Source organism: Nuphar pumila, chromosome 13, assembly GCF_984573655.1.
Source record: "Nuphar pumila chromosome 13, dmNupPumi1.hap1.1, whole genome shotgun sequence".
NCBI lineage: Eukaryota > Viridiplantae > Streptophyta > Magnoliopsida > Nymphaeales > Nymphaeaceae > Nuphar > Nuphar pumila.
The window spans coordinates 12412243-12418071 of record NC_143261.1 but is presented as its reverse complement, the minus strand read 5'-3'; the positions used below and the strand labels follow the sequence as shown (position 1 = coordinate 12418071).

Genomic DNA, 5829 nt, shown 5'->3' with positions numbered 1-5829 from the left:
GTACAAGAAGTAGTTAGAAAAGAGAGGTAATTTATCATTTATTTCTCATGAATGTAATTTATTATAAATTCCTGAAAATAACTGGTGGATTGATTCTGATGCTACTGTTCATATTTTCAACTGTCTACAGTTGTTTCTGAGTAGAAGGGAACCAACAATGCATGAGAAGAGCATCTATTTGGGAAACAAGATGCGTTCACATGTGAAGGGTGTTGGAACCTACAGGATTACTATGGATACAAACGTAATTTTAGATCTTCATGATGTCTTTTATATTCCATCATATAGTAGAAACTTAATTTTAATTTCGAAGTTGGATAAATTTGGATATTGTTTTAAGATTGAAAATTCTAAATTATTCATTTATAGAAATTCAATTGAAATTGGTTTTGCATCAGTTTATGATGGTTTATATAGATTGAATGTGAAGATCCAAACTCAGGAGTCTCTGACTTCTGAATACGCATTGGTTGGAAATAAATGTAGCTTGACAAATGATAAATCTTACATGTTTTGACATCGAAGGTTGGGTCATATCTCTAAAAAGAGAATAAAGAGACTCATAAATGAAGTGATCTTGAAATCTCTAGATTTTACCGACAATGACCCATGTGTTGATTGCATAAAGGCTAAGCATACAAACACATATAAAGAGGGTGCCAAACGCAGTAGTGAGATATTGGAGATAGTTCATACGGATATATGTGGACCATTTCTTCTCTGTTACACAAAAGAAAAATATTTTGTCACCTTTATTGATGACTATTCTCGGTATATGTATCTCTACTTGATCTTTGAAAAATCTGATGTTTTTCAGATGTTTAAGGAATTTAAGAAAGAAGTAGAGAAACAAACTGATAAGGTTATTAAGATAGTCAAATCTGATAGAGGTGGCGAATATTATAGTAGATTTACTGAGATGGGGCAAAGGGAAGGACCATTAGAGTGATTTCTCAAAGAGGAAAGCATTGTGCTTCAATATACCATGCCTGGTAGTGCCTATCAGAATGATGTAGCTGAAAGAAGAAATTGTACGCTTAAAGAAATGGTGAGAGCTATGTTGAATTATTCAACACTTTTCATAAAGTTGTGGGGTGAAGCCTTAAGGACTGTTGTGCATATTTTGAATAAGGTTCCTACAAAATCTGTGCCTAAAACTCTTTATGAGTTGTGGATATGTAGAAAACTATCACTGTCTTATATGCACATATGGGGATGTCTTGCAGAGGCTAAGTTGTATAACCCCCACATTAAAGTCTTTGATTTAAGAACAACCAGTGGATATTTCATTGGTTAACAAATCAATATATGGACTTAAATAGACCTCCCGACAGTGGTATATTAAATTTTTCTAAGTCATTGTGACTTTTGGGTTTATAGAAAATATTGTTGATCAATGTATATACCTTAAGAAAAGTGAGAGTAAGTTCATTATATTGATGTTGTATGTGGATGACATCTTACTTTCAACCAACGATATAAAGTTGATTTCAAAGACAAAACAATTTCTTGCATCACATTTTGATATGAAAGATATGGGTGAGGCTGCTTATGTTCTTGGCATTGAGATTCGTCGAGACAGAGCAAAAGGTTTTCTAGGCCTCTCCTAGATATCCTATATAGAAAAGGTGTTAAAGCGATATGGGATGGAGAATTGTTCTCCTAGTTCAACACCCATATCAAAAGGTGATAAGCTGAGCCTAAAGGATTGTCCACAGAATGATATTGACAAAGCATAGATGAGTGCTTATCCATATGCATCAGTTGTTAGCAGCTTGTAGTACGCGCAAACATGTTCTTGACCAAATATTTCTTTTGCAGTAGGGGTGCTTGGCAGATTTTAGTCTAACCCAGGTTTACCCCATTGGAAGGCTGCCAAGAAAGTCTTGCGGTACTTGTAAGAGACAAAAGACTATATGTTGACGTATCATAAAATTGATCACCTCGAGGTCATTGGCTACTCAAATGCGCATTTAGGAGGATGCCTTGATAGTAGGAAGTTTACTATTGGGTACGTCTTCTGACTTGCTGGGGGCGCGATCTCTTGGAGGAGTGGAAAACATACGACCACTGCTGCCCACACCATGGAGGCAGAATTCATAGCATTGTACGAGACTACTTCGCAGGCTATATGGTTAAAGAACTTCATATCATAGTTAAATGTGGTTGATTCAATTGGGAAGCCACTGAAGGTCTACTGTAATAATAAAGTTGTGGTGTCCTTTTCGAATAACAACAAAAGTACTACGTCATGTAAGCATATGGAATTGAAGTATTTTGTTGTTAAAGAAAGGACGAAGAATCATTTAGTGCATATCGTTAATATTGGTACCAAAGAGATGAATGTTAATCCTCTTACTAAAGGGCTAGCACCGGGATTATATTCTGAACATGTAATGAGGATGAGATTGTTAAACTTTTTTTTGACATTTGTACATAAATAAAGTGATCACTTTCAGTTTTTTGATTCTCATTATGGTTGTTGTTAATCTCATAATGATTAGAGATTCAACTAAGGACCTATAGAATAGAATAAAAAAGGTCATTCTATTCATCAAGTTATTCCCATAACGTTTTCTGGTTAAAGGGTTTATCGTCGGAACAAGTGGGAGAATGTTGGGATAAAGTATAAACCACCACGTTGGTGATGGTTATCCACGATGTGGGTAACGCTCCCCATAAAGTGCTCCTTCCGTTAAACCTGCATAAAATCAGAGGGAACAGTTACTCATCCGTTCCCATTTTGTGCTTATAAAAAGGTATCCATGAGTGACCTTTTGTATGTACAAAATACAAAAACATTGAGAAGGGAAGTGGGGTCCTGCTCACCGATTGCTGAAGGAGCCTGTGCTCGTTGAAAGGCTGTAATCCGGCTGAGGAGCGGAGCTTTCCCTTACTCCAACCACCACTTGCTCCAGCCGATCTCCAGTCGTCGGCAAGCACAACAGTCCGTCAATGGTTGCCTCAGGTACGATGTCCTCAGTGCTCTGTGTTTTCTGTTTTTACGTAGGGCCACCACCTTTCAGGGGAAGCGATGCGTTTTGCCGGATGAGCAATCCCAACATCATTTTCAAGGGAAACTGGCTTCTTCACATGGCTTCACCACGGGAAAACTGCCGGCTTGCGTGGCACAGACAATGGCCACATTTTCTTGCGGGGAGTGGTCTTTTCATATGAAAAGGCTTCCCCAGGGGTGGGTGGGGAAGGCCACACATCGTTTTTTCAAAGTGCATGCCTTTTCCCATGGGAAAGAGCTTCCCAACCTATCCTCATGCATATATGCAAACAGCCACTTGGATGGTAAAACTTTTATACCACCCTAAGTAACCAAGAAAATCCACAGTAGTAGGGTTTCTAGAAAACAAGCACACTTATCAAAGATTTGTGGCACAGAGGTAACTGATTTCACACGTTTATGAGTACAAAATAAAATAGAGATTGAAGAAATGCACTATACATTTCCTGAATAAATTTTTGATATTTGCATATTCTGAGTGCACCCTCAAAACTTGGTTTCTTTTATCCAAATATAGTTATGTAGACCAGTTCTACATTGCAACATTAAAGAGGAGGATTAAAGAGAAATATCTTGTTTGACATGGTTATTCTACTGACAAAGATCATGATCTCACTCCCCCATGTTTCTTCTTGCTGCTCTTCATTGGAATTGTCAAGCTTGGCGCTCTCAGTACTTCTACAACATAAACAGGCTTCAGCCTCTTGAACAAGAAAAAAAAAGGGAGTATCTCTGACTTATTTCCTTCATTTGACAACAGCTAATCAGTATGTATAGATTGTCTAGACACACGAACTCATGCTACCATGTCTAGTAGATTATCAACAGAAACCATGAAAGCATCCCGAAACTCGCTTAGGTTCGAACTAGGATCCGCGTAAATGATTCGAGGCATGAGCTCAAAGATTATGTATCTTCTCATCTCTTTCCTTACTTGAACTGATATGCTTCTAATAGCATCTAGAACCTTCACCTTCCCCTGTTTCACTTGTTCTTCATCTATATAAACTGAGTACAGTCTATAGTCCTCTGGCAAGTGCCATGGATATTGATAATATGCAGTGAAAGGAGTAAATATGACTGGGATGCATCCATAAACAAGAGAATCAAAGAATGATTTCCTTGTAGGACTGTCTCCAGGTGGTTGTAGGCAAAATTCTGATTCCATGAAGAGTGTGATCACTGTTTTTGGGTTCACACAATTGCCTGAACTACAATCAAGATATGTGCACAAACTTGAGTTACTCATGCATTCCTCAATTAAGACCGATCTAACATTGTCTTTGGCTTTGGGTCTTCCGCCGCCCGCGAAGCTAACACAAATTTTCCTCTTGGATTTAGAAAGCTTAGACTGAAACTTGGTGATATCCTTGTCAGTGCTGGGGTGAAAATTTGTGGGATAAGGGACCCCTACATCATTTACGTGCCAAGGTTGGCGCTCAATTATAAGTTTCATTGGGTTTTGCATCTCACTTAGCTCTAGGAAGTTTGCACCCCATACACTACCAGTGGTCCTTCTAAGATCCCAAGAAAGTGTACCCAAGGCTAGGAAGTGATCCTTACCTTGGTTTTGGACCCATGATCTCTTGGACTTGAGCCACTGCACTAGCTCCAACCCTAGTTGGTCCTTATCTTTAGCCGAAACATTTCGAAAGTTCAATCTTAGCATGTTTAGGCCGGCGTAGAAAGGTATATAGAACAGAGAGGCCTTATCTTCTCCAAGAACCCGGCAAGGATGGTTCATGATCTTTGAATGGAAGATTGGTTCGAGCGAGAACTGGTTCGTTTCGAACCAGTTTTCACCGAGTCTGTGGACCGGCTTTCCCATACCTTGGTTAGTAAGATACTCACAAAAATTTATCCATGGAAGGATGTCAGCACATCCATTCATTACTTCCTTGTTGAATTTTGGAGGCAAATCATATACAAATATACCCTTTCCTTGGCACGTGTGTCCACATGTGCCTCGGCACGTGCGGTTTCGGACCGAATACCTTAGTTTTTGGATTTGCTCTTGTATTATACCAATTGCATGTTGTAACTCTTTTTTCTTACCTTGATCCATCTGCATTGCAAGTTTCGGTAGAGTGTAAGAAGCCTTTTCAACCACATGCATTCTTTCTGTGCGGTCTCCTTCAGACAAGCTGCCAAAACTGTTTTTATTGATGACATGATCATTATCAAGTGTCCCATCCAAGCGCGATAACTCTGAGGTCTTTTCGGAGATGCTCCGAGGAACGTGCTCGGCATCTTGCACAGGATTGGTGCCATCACTGAAGCAGCACATACTGAGACTTAGAGAAGTAAAACAGACATGAAAGGAGGGCACTGATTCAAGAGTTGAGAATAACAAGAGAGGAACAGCTAAGAAGAAGACAATAGGAAACAGAATGAGACATCTAGGGGTGAAAGAGCCTCCCTCTTTTGCCATACTTATCATCTCTAACACTGCACCTTTTGCAATAGTAATGGCATTCTCTCTCTCTCTCTCTCTCTCTCTCTCTCTCTCTCTCTCTCTCTCTCTCTCTCTGTGGGTGTATGCACGTATGGTACATATGAACGAATAAAGGAGATAGAAGTGGTTTCTATTCTAATATACAAAAGTAGCAAAAGCACTACAAATATTTATTTGCAAAAAATAACAAGTATAAACAGTTAAATATGGGCAATTCTCTATTAGGAAGGTAGTTCAAGTAAGAAACATTTTTTTTTTTGATAGGCAAGCTGAGGTTAGGCAGACCCCCACCAATTATACAACCGTACCATTGGGTTTTGAACTTGCAACGTCCCAACACAAGGTGCCGTGCACTAAC

General features: G+C 39.0%; 1 pseudogene; it reads right to left on the bottom strand.

The window, feature by feature from the left end:
• Positions 1 to 3812: 3812 nt before the first annotated feature.
• Positions 3813 to 5303, bottom strand: LOC149817786 (putative xyloglucan galactosyltransferase GT20 pseudogene; annotated as a pseudogene).
• Positions 5304 to 5829: the final 526 nt, after the last annotated feature.